Here is a 14,950-nt window from a genome sequence, read left to right as displayed (position 1 = left end):
TTTCTTGCTTGACGACAGCTTACCAAAACTGCAATTGTGCTACAAGAAAAAGAAAAACAAGGCGTCTTCAGTCGTTCTTTGAACTAACCTGAGAGTGATATGACATTCATACTCAAAACAACCTGTTTATACTTTTAAATTGCCAGCTGCGCTGCACATATGCTTGCTTCTAGTATTATGGCCTTTGGCGAAATGTACCTCGAGAGAACTCCGTGCTTGCGGCCGGGAACAATTTGTGACCTGCCGAACCTCATTACTGATGCTCAAAAGCGGCGTCTGAATCTCAAATTCAGCTCTTTAATCTTGCCGATCGCTCTCAATCCGATCTGATATTCCCCAGTCACGCTGTATCGATTGCTGTTTTAACGTCTAACCGAGTGACTCCTCTCTTCCTGATCCGCCATGCTCAATATTTTGTTTCGGGATTACAATTCACATTTAATTAACCTGCTTGCCCCAGACTGAAATCAATACGATGGCTCAGGTGCACACTGACAACTCCGGAGGGGGGGTTTGAGGATGTTCACAGAAGGGTGTGGTTACTGTGGAAGGGCATGACCATAAGACATGACCAACAAGTTTGAATAAAAAGTTTATACAAGTTTGTATAAAACTGCAGTAACAGACAAATGTACTGGGGCACTTGATTTTTCTTCCCACAAATTTGCTCCATGAAGATATGCCTTCCGTGGGTTGGAAGTGTGTGGAAGATTTTGAGCGGCCTGCTATAGAGCTCTGACCTCACTTTTTAGGGTAAATTGGAACACTGACTGCACCACATGCCTTCTCATATCACCTACATCAGTACCTGACTTCATTTGGGGCTGAATGAACACCAATCTTTTGGAACAAGCACACTTCCAAATCTAATAGAACATCTTCCCAGAAGAGTGGAGATTATTCTTACAGCAAATGGGGACTAAAATTCATTTACTTAAATTCATTGTTTTGGGCTGTGATTTCGGAAATGTAAAGGCAATTACTGGACGGCTTGATTTAGGAAAGAATATAGGAGGACACTTACAATTAATAAAGGATACAACTGAGCCTTTTTAGGCTACATCTCCACTACTCCAGATAAAGCTGTTTTCTGTCTAAAAACTCTCCACATCCAAACTTTCGTTTTTAATCATTTCCCAAACGTAGTTTATCCACGCTGAAACGTCAAAAAAAATGCTCACGTCCCCTGTACTGAGTAAAATATAAGATGCTTCGACCCCGCGTAATTTTCGCATGCTGTTTATTTACTTTCGGGCTCAAATGTGTAGGGAAGGCACCATCACATTATAGTTTTCGAAAGCCTCCGTTTATACAGTCCATACTGCAAAGTAAAAATGGCGTTTTTAAATGTATCCACTTAGCATTCACTTTATTAACGTGTTTTCAAACAGCTACGCTTTTAGTTGCCTGAAGATGCTGTCTCAGTGTGGACAGAAGGCCAAAACAAAGAGACAATCTGCGTTTTTAAAAGAAAACGTGTTATTGTGGACATGGATTTAAAGGTCTTTCAGATCAATTGACTGGAGCCTGAACCACTGAGCCTCCACTTCCCAAATCCAATAGATTAGATTGATCAGGTCATTTAGAAGTCAGGACAGTTTGTGGGGCCACAGGGCAAACTGGGCAAGATTTGTCAGTGAAGTGGTGGCTCAGTGGTTTCAATGTTGGACTTCGAGCATGATTTGAATTCCAGCTTCATCAAGCTACCAGTGTTGGGACCTTGAGCTTGGATTGAAGTGTCTGCCAAATGCTGCTAATGAAAATGCCTTTAAATAGTAAACATAAAGCTAATAAGAACAATGGAAAAGAGATTAGGCTTCATGGTCCTTCTGGTTTATTTTCTCCATCCTCAACAGGAACCTCTAGCAGTAACTTCCTGGATTAGTCATTGCTCCACCCTGAAGGCTGTAGGTTCTGTAGGTTTGTAAGTTACTCAACCATTTCATTAGTGGTCCCAGGTGTTCCTTGTATTTGTATTTCTCAATTCTGTGGCCTGAAAGGATGTTCTATTTCTGGTCTCCTTGCCCATATCTGGATTTTATGGATGTTTCAGGCCTCTCCAATGCCATCAGTTTTGTCTCAGTGCTAAACGACTGGCAAATCCTTATTAGTTGTGTTTCTCAAACCCGTCTTACACCGTCCGGTAAGTGCTAAAATACCACAGCTAGCTTAATATTGGCTAATTGTTTTTTTTTTATACAGAAAAACCTACCTAGTTTGCCAACAGATGTCTTGTAAAGCCTTTGAATGCAATTGAAGCACATTATTGAGTGAGTAATCTAACTGGCTTTGCTTTTTTTTTTTTAGTTTGGGCTGCTGTCAGCATGTATGCATACAGAACTTTTAATATTTTTTTTTTACTTTTAAAGCAAAATAGTACAGTGGGTGTAGATGCCATCATTTGTGCATGTGCATATTTTGTTGCTTAGAAGCCATGCTTATTTTCAGCTTCGCCTTCATAGAGTCAGGTGTTGAGGGTTATTCAGGTATTTTTCTGCTCTAAGGATACACTCAGGTGTAAGGAAAGGTGATAGGATGCAAATAAACATTCGAAATGAAGTTTTTTTTCTGCAATTTCTAGTTATTTTATATTATATAAATTGAGCAAATGGCACCAGAGGGTATAGGATATAAAAATTACCCTACGGTAATTGGTAACTCTTTTGAACATTTATGCCATTTGGCAGACACCCTTATCCAGAGTGACTTAAAACTGAGCAGGGGAGGGTTGAGGGCCTTGCTCAAGGGCCCAGCAGTGGCAGGATTTGTACTTGTGACCTTCTGATCCAAAGTCCAATGCCTTAACTACTGAGCTACAACCTCTCGACATTTAGCTACAAGGTAGCCTGTATTGTTTAGCTACAATGGTGCAGCTGTCTACTTAAAGTAGTTTGTAAAATTAAACAATGTATTGTACTTAACGATATGTTAAATCATATCTGTTAATAAGTATATGAATTTAATAAATACAAATAAATGCAAGGGGGAAAAAAATCATGTCGCGGAAACTACCGACTCGATTGATTGTTTGGGCTCCAAACTCACAAGAAAGAAAGATAAAAACGGTCACCAGTAATGCCAACCCAGCTGAAAGCAGAATGCCATTGAATTCTTATTAATTAAACCACTGGCCAAAGTTAGGCAACCACTTTGACTTCAAATGGGAAAAAAAAAAGCAACACCTTTATTATGCAGTGTGAGCTTTGTTTGCCAAAAGTGACTGAACTGGCAGTTAAAGAGCTGAAGATGTTGAGGTCAGTTAATACTTTTATCTTTAGATTACATAACTTTATCTAAATTAGATAAAGAAGATTATTACAAAGTCGTATAGTTGCACTGCATCAATGATGTTGTTGATGTTGGTTAGCACTGTCAATGCACATTTAAACTAACTCTATTACCAGTGCCATTCTTTAAGGGTCCTATGAATTGAATAGAAAGTATGCTATTTTAAAGAAGATCTGATGTTGCATTAGATTTGAGCATTACTTTATCACTAATCACACACTCTTGTTGAGAATGCAGCGTCGAATCAAAGGTCTCCGGAGCTGTTTAATGCGTTTAATGTATGCGCTCACTGTCTGAATTCTGAATCTGCCTTTACAATTACGATCATCATAAATGACATAACAGCAGTTGTTGTTGTTGTTGTTGCACTTGTAAAGGTGTTTCTTCAATTAAAAACAATTAGTCTGAGATTTCTTTTTGAGCTATGCTAGAATCCTCCACCCCACCCCCTTTTTAGTTAGAAAAAAATAACTAAATTTTATCAACTCATTTTTAAATTGGCCACTTTTAAGATTTAGATTTTTAAACCGGAAACTTGTACTTCAGAAAATATCCTTTTTTATTATCCACCTCTGCTTTCAACCCATATGAGAGAGGGGGTAGCTCAGTGGTTAAGCCTCTGGGTTACTGATTGAAAAGTCAGGGGTTCAAGCCCTAGTATCACCAAGCTACTATTCTTGGGCCCTTGAGCAAGGCCCTTAACCCTCTGTACTTCAGGGGCATGCTAACATGGCTGACCCTTGCTTCCTTTGCCATTCAATTGCTGGGATATTTAAAGATTTCACAAATTCCCTGTAGGATCAATAAAGTATTCTAATATTAATCGACCTAGAACAGGTTTTGGTTTATAGTACAAACTGGGAACTACAAAATACGGCTGGAAAAGTTTGTCTATAAAGTGTTAGAGTGATGGTCAACATATTTTGGCACTAATTTATTTCAAAATGGGCACGGCCTGTCTAATGATAAGCCTGTATCCTATAGTTGTACATCCCATGCATCTAAACAAGCATTAATATTCAAGCTTTATAAGCGAATACATTCTACGTTAATGATACAAAGATTCGAGATATTACAGGTTGTTGTCCTTTTAAAAAAAAAACCCGTTTGTAATTACAGCGTTAGAAAAACAGAACGGCAGAAGATCGAGTGGCTGTGGGTTGTAGCGTGATGGATGACCCGCTTCCGTAAAATACACAATTAGGTCCTTGAGACTGATTGTCGCTAGTGAGTTTTTCAGGGACACTCGTGGCGAAAATACACTCGGCTTTATTTTTATTTATTTCATTATTTATTTTTCACAGAGTTTTGTTCATTCTTAGCTTGAATTCTGTCGAATCAGGATGCTCTTCCACATTTTTTTTCTTTTTTTTTTTTTTTTTATCCCCCCCACCCTTTACCCATCTGTTTATGATTCCCTCCAAACTTCCATTTCACTTCAGCCGAAACGAACTCTGACAAATTGCACCGAAGGAAGACTTTCGAGTAGGGCGGGTATAAAAAATGGCCGACCCTCTGCACGGCACCGCTGATGGACAATTTATCTTCCCTTCGCTCGGGCCGAGAGAAGCTTTTGGATGCTGTGGTAAAGCGTCTGTTTGTCACTTTTAGCGCTCTGTGTGTTTACTCAGCGTTTTTTTTCTTTCTTCGTAGCGTAAACAACGAAATGATTACTTCGGCGGCAACCTCTTAATGAAGACGAATGTCCTGAAATTATTCTCGGGATCAATGAAGCTTCTGTCCTGAAAGATAATTTCACACTCTTTATCAGATGCTCTTTGGGGAACCTTTGATAGAATATATATGGACAAAGGTTTTTGGACACTTAAGCATTAGATAATTTTTTTAAACACACTTCCACATGGAGTCCCCTTTTGCCCTTATGACCTCCACTCTTCTGGGAAGATGTTCCACTGGATTTTGTGGAGATTTATTAAAACACAAGGGTGTTGGTAAAGTCTGGTAATGATGTAGGTGAGGTGAGGAGGCCTAGGTATCTCCAAGCACACATGGGCTGGAAAAGTCAGGTGTCCCAATACTTTTTTTCAATAAAATTTGCCAAATATTGAAAATTTAAGACATCATGTAATTTTTTTATCTGTTTAGTGGTACATTTAATGTTGTGTAATGTCTTTCTTTCTTTCTTTCTTTCTTTCTTTCTTTCTTTCTTTCTTTCTTTCTTTCTTTCTTTCTTTCTGTCGCTACATGTTTACAGTCATTGTATCCTTTCTTACTCCTAAAGACTTTGCTCTGGAGGAAAACTGTTACAGTCTAAACACAGTTAGAATGTTAAAATGCAACACTGAAACCTCGATCACACCAGGATCAGCTCTAGAAACACGACTGTCCAGAAAGTATGTCTATGCAGGTAAAAGATCCCAATAATAAACATGCAATAGTAGCGAAAGTGACCTTTCCAAGCCGGAACTCCTGGAGTAAGAGGGCTGAAAATTGATCTAGAAAGGTTGCGTGAATTCTGCGTTCATGATGTGAAGGTGGAATTTTCTGACTCTTAGCGTTGTGCTTTCACAGCTTTAACTGTTTACGGTTAAAGAAAAAAGGTCAGCCATAGTACGCTAGCATTTGTTTTGCTCCAGTGTGGAGATGTAAAAGCACTTCGCTGCCTTTTCGTTCATCTTGCAAAAGCTGTTTTTTTATTATTATTATTATTATTTTCTTTTTTTAGCCAAGTCAAGCAGCTCTAATGTCTACTTTCTTTTCTGGTTCTTACTTTACAACATGAGCAGCCATTCTCTGGGGGTTAGGGGTTAACGTTGACATCACGACCAGGAGTACATGGAGTGAAACCAGCACTGCTATACGTAGCCCTGCATTTGCAAAAACTAAGCATTGCTTTCGTCCCTGTGTTACTCCTTGCCCCTGCTTATATCAGGGGGGGATACGCACAAGCTATATGTCGCCTGTCTGGGGGCGGAGCATGCTAGGTCGGTCCTTGAGGAAGCCGACTGTGCTGATTGAGCTTGCATGACAATGCGAACGCTCCGCTCACGGAGAGCACACTTTGAGGAGGGTGTTCCCGGTCCTTGTGGTTCTAGCCCTGTTTTTGCCTAAGCAGTGGCGTACAAGGACCTGGGGCTCGCAAGTGGACCTCAGCTCCACCTCTCTTTCTCTAACGAGGAGGGGGGCTGGAGGTCTGCGAACCCCCTGAGACTACCCCTCAGTCCTTTTCCAGGAGCTTCTTAAGGTATTAGACCCGTGCCGTTGCCTGCCTGGCTGGCCAATCAGCAGATAGCTCGCCCGCCTAAAAAGCTTGACGAGCGCTTAATGCAACCCTAGTCACTGCCCTTTTGCCGAGGCTTGCTTCCCGCCTCTTCAGTCCTCAGGTGTCACTATAATCAAATATAGTTGGACTAAGAGAGTGTGGTTATGGGGTGATGCTCTGGATTGAAGAGAAGCTTGCTAGCTATCTCTCCCCGGGTGATGCGTCGTCTCTTAAAGCCCCTGCCCTGCCCACCAAGCCCCTGAGAAGCACCCCGGAGCTGGTGGGCAAGGCCTATGCCTCAGCGGGTTAATCCGCAGGCTGTTTGCAGGCATTGGCCATGATGCAGGCCTATCAGGCTGAACTGCTGTGGGAGCTAGATGTAGAAGATGTCTAGGGCTATCAGCCAGTCCTTGGCCACCCTTGTCTCGACTAAGTGACTTGGTGCCAACTGGCCTGTTCGGCGACTCTGTTAATGTGGTCGGTGACAGGTTTTAGGATGCCCAAAAGCAGTCGGCAGCATTCCAGCGATTCCTCCCACGTTGCCCGTGGGGCTGCTCGGTGGGCGCAGCCCTAACCACAACCCACTGAACACCGAAGCTCTATCCATTAATAACGCAGTATTCCACACCTAGATGATTATAGTAATTACCTTTTGTAAGAAAAAGAGAAAAAGTAATCCATCTGGCTCAGGTGAAAGGTGGATCCTTTGAACTTTGCACTTTGGCTGAAAGATTCAAACTTTGAAGAGCCAAATGTGGATTCCTCAAGTTCTACAATATGTTTTGAATCCAATTGTGTGTTTCAGGCTCTGCTGCAGGGGTGATACGAATACGCTGGCGTTTCCTCCCCCTGAGTAATTAACTGGGTTCTGCTTTGTACTGTATTTCTGTAGTATATCTACAGGGTGGAGCCAAAAGTATTGACAGTCGAATTTCTTTCATTCTTTGTGTATTGTCAGTTTGTCTTTCTTTTTCTGTACAGTTAATGTTCTCTTTCTTTAAATCATTCTTTGTGTACTGTCAGTATTATTTATTGCTTACTGTTTTCTTTCATATTTTTTTTGTGTATTGTTAGTTTCCTTTTCTTTCTTTCTTTCTTTCTTTCTTTCTTTCTTTCTTTCTTTCTTTCTTTCTTTCTTTCTTTCTTTCTTTCTTTCTTTCTTTCTTTCTTTGTGTACAGTCAGTGTGTCATTATCTCTCTTTTGTGCAGGCCTGTTGCCTTTAACAGTTAAACGTGTGTGTGTGTGTGTGTGTGTGTGTGTGTGTGCTCATCATAAACCCACGTGCTTTTATTCCGTGCCATCCAATCTGTCAGCAAAACAGGATGGTTACTGCAATACTAAACACACATTTGACCAAACGCACAGATGTTGTGTGTGTGTGTGTGTGTGTGTGTGTGTGTGTGTGTGTGAGAGAGAGAGAGAAAGAAAGAACCATTATGCAGACTTCTGCTTGCTGCCTGTGTTAAATGTATTTTTCACCACAACAGAGGAATATATTATATTGCCCAGAGTGTCTCTCTCTCACTCACACACACACACACACACACACACACACACACACACACACACACACACACAAAATGAAAAGCTGAACGAGAAACCTCCACAAAAGTCAGTTTTACAAGCCACAGAAGAAACATCTATAACAATTAATATAAAAGATAATAAAAAATAAGTAAATAGTAACAATAATATGAAATAGAAAATAATAAAAAATTAGTTGATGTATATTACAAAAGATTATAACAATAAAAAATGATGTAAAATAAATGTTAAGATTTCTAATTCCCTTGTTAAACATTTTTTAAGGAAAAAAAAAAAACAGCATTGCTTTCTTTAGTCCATGCAGGGACTGGATTCTTTCTTTCCTTTTCTTTTTTTTTTTTGTTTTTTTTTTGTTGAGATGCCATGCTGAGTATCTGCCAGATACCAGAAGTGTCAGTACCTGTCCCTGCCCTACTTCCATGTGTCTCACAGCTTTCCACAACAGCAGTGCTAAACTGGCACTGTCCATTTAGCACTACAAGGATGTTTCTAGTGGGTTTTCTTTGATGATGAGAAGGTTTTGTGGCCCATCGTCTTTATTTAAATATATATAATGACCAGGTTCCGACAAATCAGGTTCAAGCTTCAACAGCAAGTGTGTACATTAAAAATCTTAAAGAAATAGTTTTTCTTTTTCTTTTTTTTGTGTACTGTCATTTATTTTTGACATGTATGAGGACAGTGTGACAGCATTAAAGTGTGCAGTAGGAACGGCAGACTGGTTCAATGTAGAGGTGCGACTGCATCAAGGATCGGCTCTGAGCCCTTTCCTGTTTGCAGTGATGATGGACAGGTTGAAGGACGAGGTCAGACAGGAGTCTCCATGGACTATGATGTTTATGGAGGATATTATTTGTGGCGAAAGCAGGGAGCAGGTTGAGAAGAGCCTGGAGAGGTGAAGGTACACACTGGAATGAAAGAAGGGGAATGAAAGTCAGTAGGAGTGAGACAGAATACATATGTGTGAATGAGAGGGGGGGCAGTGGAGAGGTGCGGTTTCAGGTGAAAAGACTTAGAGAAGGTGGAAGAGTTTAGGTACCTGGGGTCAACAGTGCAAAGTAATGGAGAGTGTATTAGAGAAGTGAAGAAAAGAGTGCAGGCAGGGTGGAGTGGGTGGAGAAGAGTGATCGCAGGAGTGATTTGTGATAGAAGGGTATCTGTGAGCATGAACGTGAAAGTTAATAGGACTGTGGTGAGACCTGCGATGTTGTATATCGGTAGGAGAATGCTGAGGATATAGCTGCCAGGAAGGAGGAAAAGAGGAAGGCCAAGGAAGAAGTTTATGGATGTGGTGATGGGGGTGGTGTATATGAAGACACTAACGGGAGAAGCCAAAAGAAGAAGCAGAATTTTTATGTACAGTTAATTTGTTCCAACAAGCCGAACCCTATTTTAATACACCACCAAGATAAAGGATTTAATACAGGTATGCCCTGTATTTTTTTTTTTTTTTTTTAATAATAACTCTTTTTGAGATTTACAATATATCCAGCTGAACCTGAGCTTTAGGAATAAATCCTTGGTAGAATCGATGAATAATTTGGCGGCCCAGTGATATTTGGATCGCTTTGTCACTGAGATCCATATGCACGGGTTTTGAACCTGCGACGAAAGAGCTGTGGCATTTACTGAATCTCTCTGGGGGGAGGGGGGGAATGGGGAGGGGTGACGAGCTGACCTGACGAGGAACATCTTTTCGATAAACGTCCCCTCAGATCACAGAGCCGTATGACATTTCCTACTAATTGTGTTTCCTCGTAAGGCCAACGTGTTATTGCTGATCCCAAGACTTTGAGCGAGATAGCTTGGGAAATGTCACTAGCGGTGAGAAGCAACTTCAAAGTGTTTGTTAAAAAAAGAGAGAAAGAGAAGAAAAACATATTTTGGACATCATATTTGGATTACATGTTATTACAGACAAACACAACTTAATGACCTTGTATTGAAATAGTTCTAATCGATATATATATAACCTTCAAAGGTCATATATAGGTATTGTATAGTATTCAATTCTAAATGGCTCTTTTTTTGTTTAATCGCCTTATTTTGGTGCACCATGGCTTTAGTGTTCTCACCCTTCCTGATTTGTATGAGCTTTTATATTTAGAATATTTCCACCAACCTCAATCTTTTCTTTCTTTCTTTTTTATTTCTTTTCTTTGAATACTGTCAGTTTTTGTGAATACTGTCTGCCTTCTTTTTTTTTATTTATTTTTATTTTTTCCCCTCTTTCTGTACACCCTAATGTACTTTGTTTCTTTGGTTTCTTTTTTGAGTTTGGTTCCTGTCACGGTTTCTTACACGTATTAATGTTTTTCACAGCACTGTCGGCTCTGAAGATAAACGTATAAGATTATATTGCAGAAATTTAAAACTTATCTCTATATTTATATAAAGCCGCTTTGTGACAATGTGCAATTGTTGACTGTACTGTGCAAACAAATTTGAATTGACTTGAACAACAACTGAAACGAAACCAACCAGAAGCGCTTAGTCTTTACCGGAACAACCAATCCTTCTTACATCCAATGAGAGTGGGAATTTGGTGACAAACATTTGGGGACATTATACAATAAGATTCAGTCTCAGAGCTTTTTTGCCAAGTTTGTTGGCTTTTGCAAGGAATTTTTGGTGCTTGGTTGTCCTGGTGCTTGGTGATTCAGGACAACCAAGCACCAGATGGCAAAAGTTTTAAAAGCATGAGGGATCCAGAGTTATTTTCTGAGCCCCTTTTGTCATGTGTACAGTTCCTGTAGAGCTCGAATGAAGGCTGAACTGAAGTTCCCAAACCGGATTCTTACATAAGTTCCCGTTTTTTTCAGATGTTGCAGGATGAAGTGCAGTACCATGTTCACCGCATCATCCACAGACCCCTTTGCTCAGTTAGAAAACTGCAGGGGGTCCAGCAAGGGTCCAGTGATGTCCTTCCTATAAGCCAACACCAGTCTCTCTAATGACCCTAATGGTTTGTAGTAGTTAAGTTCAAGTGGTTTTTGGTTTCTTTGGGATGGTGATGATGGTGGAACATTTAAAGCAGGCAGGCACTTCACACAGTTCCTGTGATCTGTAAAAGATCTGTGAAAAGATGGATGCCAGCTGGTCAGCACATGTTCTTAGACAGACTGGTGAAACTCTGTCTTTTCCTGGTGCTTTCCTTCTTTTTTTTTCCTGAAGACCTGATGCACATCTTCACTGATCTAGAGTAAACAAGGGGGGAAGAGGGGGGCTGCTGGAGGTGTTGATGGTTGAGTGGTCAGACGGTCAGGACGAGTGTGAGGTATGAGACCGGGAGTTTTAAATCTACAGTAAAACTCATTCAGGTCATCAACAAGTTGATTATTCTCTACAGAGTTGGGGAATGGTGTCTTGTAGCTTGTGATGTCTCTCAGGCTTTTCCACACTACAGCAGGATCATTGGCTGTAAACAGATTTTCCAGCTTTTCCCTCTTTGCCACTGTAATCTTCTTTGTCAGTGAGTTCCTAGCCTGATTGTACAAGATTCTGTCCCCATTGCTGTAGGCATCTTCTTTGGCTTGACTAAGCTGTCTGAGTCTTGCTGTGAATCATGGCTCATCATTGTTCTACTGTATGTTAATGAGTCCTGGTAGGATTGCATATATCTTCACAGAAAATGAAGGTAAGATGAACCAGGCAGTGGTCAGAGAGTCCTAAAGCAGCTTTGTGGATAGAGCGATATGCATCCTTTATTGTGGTGTAGCAGTGGTCCAAAATGTTTTTGTTTCTGGTAGGTTTATAGCAGGTTTATATAGGTTAATGATTATAGCAGAGTCCGGGGTTTTGTTGCTCAGTGTCTGAGATCCGATCGGCCAGCTGTCGCAACACTGACCAGAATGAAAGAGGAAAATGTCCACGGCGAGTACAAAGGCTTACATCTGATGAGCGCTTCGAGATCAGGACAACACAACTTTATCAATGCTGTTACATCTGTACACCAATTTTCAGTGATGTAAAAGCATGCCCCACCACCTCGCAATTTTTTCATTACAATGAAGCCAGAATAAAGTACCAATTTTGGACATGATTTGCTTTAAAAAAAAATTCAAATGTGGGACACTGTTGTGAAAGTGCTACAAGATACCTTCCAGAGAATACATAAAAAATGAGGCTGAAATGTAGGACATGACAATTTGCCCAATTTGTTCGAACCTCTACCACTCTCCAACGAGACTGCTTCGACACGCGGTTGTCGCAAGTTGCTCGCATTCAAACGCTCGGCCATTATCCCGCCGCCTCCGTCGCTTCGGATATTTTCCTCTTGGCAGCAAACGTTGATCTCTGTGGTGTTTTTAAATTACCGTTTGCTCGCATCTCACTGTCTTCATCTGCTCTCCTTTCAAGTCACATGGAGCGCGTCCATTCATCATTCACGCGGTTATTGCTGGGAAAGAAAATACAAATAAAGGAGATACAGGTTGTTTGTGTAGTGTAGAATTCTTTTCTGCATGTACATAGACACCTGGAAACATGGATCCTGTCATAAGAGAAAACCACCACGGAATAAATATTTCTAATAGTTCCAGCTCCTTGTGTGCTTGCTGCTAGCTCATGGTGATGGAATTTCATAGTTGAAAAAACGTAAATCAAAGTAAAAAATTACTATTTCTTTTAAAAAACGTAGTTTGCATGCATGTCATGACCAAAAAAATAGTTTATTTGATAGTTTATACGAATTTTTTTTTTATTAATTCCTGTTAAGTTTCTTTCTTTCTTTCTTTCTTTCTTTCTTTCTTTCTTTCTTTCTTTCTTTCTTTCTTTCTTTCTGTCGGTGTATTTCTTTGAGGCACACAATTGTATAGGACTTCGTTGAGACACAATTGTATAGGACTTCGTTGACATTCATTAATATAAATAAATGAATAAATTCCACTTCACTTGAAGTAGGAGACCCAAACCTGTTCCAGCATGACAAAGTCAGCTCTATGAACATATACAGATTGGATTGGATTAAAGATGTGGAAATCCTGCTATAAAGCTCTGACCTTAACCCCATTGAACAACTTGGAGATGAATTGGCATGACGCCCCAGGCCTCCTCACCTACATCAGTACCTGATTTTACTGGTATTGGTTGCATAACTGAATCAACAAACCAGAACATCAAAGTTGATCGAGTCGGATGAACATCAAATCGCAATCTGCAGCTGTTGCGGTTTGTCAAAAGTATGCAACTAAATTCAATTAATGAATAGGCATATTTTAATTCCTGAACCCTCATAACTGAAAATGCGATGATGTCCCCTGTACATGGCGGAGAAAAGACGTCTATAGCAACCAGATAAAGTCCACCGGCTTCTGAGGATGGTAGAATGCGCCTCCGACTTTTTGTTCTCATTAACCGGTAAACTAATTTACCATCAGATAAATGCAATGTTCACACCATAAAACCGAATAAAGACCTCACGCTTGTGAATAATTGAAAAGGTCATTGTTATTTCGAACAGACAAGATATTTGTCAAGTTTTAAAATAAGCACACTGTCCATTTTAATCGAATTTTTATTTATTTATTGTGTCCATTGTGTCCTCGGTCTTAAACACAACTTTCTACTCACCTCCCATACCACCCTGTTTGCTTTCCTCAATGCACTATATGGACAGACGTTCCACATTGAGTCCCCACTTTTACGGGAAGATGTACCACTAGATTTTGGCGTGTACTTGTGCTTATTAATCGACCAAGATTTGGTGAGGTGAGGAGGCCTGGAGTGCACTCAGCTTTCCAATTCATCTGAATGGTCTTCTGCAGGGTCGAGGTCCAAGCACTAAGAGGCCACTCAAGATCTTCCACACACTTTTTACTAATGGAAAGCCTATCTTCATGGACCTGGCTTTGTGCACAGGGGTATTTTGATGCTGGAACAGGTTTGGGTCTCAAACATTATTCAAAGGCATTCAATTCAACTGTATGCCTTCAAATTTGTGATACAGCTGAAAGACATATAGCAAATGTTATATATATATATATATATATATATATATATATATATATATATATATATATATATATATATATATATTTATGGATGTTAAAGGGCAGAAGAGGATGATGCACCTGATACGTTTTCAATAAAGTGGAAACACTCCATGTGTGTGGATCCGAGTGCAAAATTCTTGGAATTTTGTAAATGAGGCCACCAGATGTTTTGTACGCTCCTCCTGTTCGACTTGTCATTATATACAGAGCCTGTCAAAAGTGTGGAAACAGCTAGTCTTTTTTTTTTCTTTTTTTTGGATATGTTCCTTTTGCATTTATGCAACAAGCTCACTTAAAGTTAAAGGCACAAGCAACGGACATTGAAAGACTGGAAGAAAGTTCTGTGGAGTCTAAATATGACATTTGTGAGAGTAAACAAGAAGGAAGATGTTAGCAGCCTGCCAAAACATGGAGGTGAATTTGAATGGTTTGGGGTTGTTTTGGAGCAGGGAATGTTGGAGACTTATTTTAGGTGAAAGGAACCAACATGGCAACCATTCTATACTTTAACATTAAGTCAAGAAGCTTTTGTTGTCATTTTAACAATATATAGCTGACGCAGTACCTGGTGAAATGAGACCACGTTCCTCCAGAACCCTGGTGCTAGATAAAACAACATAAAGCTACATAACAGAAAAACACAGAGCTGAAGACTAATGTACCTGCCACATTATGTGCATAGTGTGCAACCTGCAAGACAATGGAAAAGACAACACAAGGTACCGTAGGATAAATACACAAAACACAAAATAGCACCGCCAGTAAACCTACTGTGTATTATACAGTTTGTGCAAAACAGCAATAGCATCAGTCAAATGGATGTGCAAAAAACAGCATGTAAACACTTGTGTAATATTACAATAATATAATATGGGTGGTGCTGAAGACATGGATGTGTGA

At 40.0% G+C, this 14,950-nt stretch overlaps 2 protein-coding genes across 5 annotated transcripts in view; one reads left to right on the top strand and one right to left on the bottom strand.

The window, feature by feature from the left end:
- pxmp2 (peroxisomal membrane protein 2) overlaps positions 1 to 367 on the bottom strand; it is a 109,038-nt gene extending 108,671 nt beyond the window's left edge. Inside the window, exon 1 of the mRNA XM_083526458.1 lies at positions 358 to 367. The gene's annotated coding sequence lies outside the window, so the exon portion shown is untranslated. The remainder of the gene's footprint in view (positions 1 to 357) is intronic.
- Positions 368 to 1,913: 1,546 nt separating this feature from the next.
- unc5db (unc-5 netrin receptor Db) overlaps positions 1,914 to 14,950 on the top strand; it is a 249,279-nt gene continuing 236,242 nt past the window's right edge. For 2 of the 4 annotated variants that reach the window (XM_083526367.1, XM_083526366.1), the window contains exon 1: positions 1,914 to 2,143. The gene's annotated coding sequence lies outside the window, so the exon portion shown is untranslated. The remainder of the gene's footprint in view (positions 2,144 to 14,950) is intronic. The other 2 variants (XM_083526365.1, XM_083526364.1) reach the window with 1 other exon arrangement.

This window comes from Silurus aristotelis, assembly GCF_946808225.1.
Source record: "Silurus aristotelis genome assembly, chromosome: 23".
NCBI lineage: Eukaryota > Metazoa > Chordata > Actinopteri > Siluriformes > Siluridae > Silurus > Silurus aristotelis.
The sequence above is the reverse complement of the archived record's forward strand: the minus strand, read 5'-3'. Positions and strand labels throughout refer to the sequence as shown.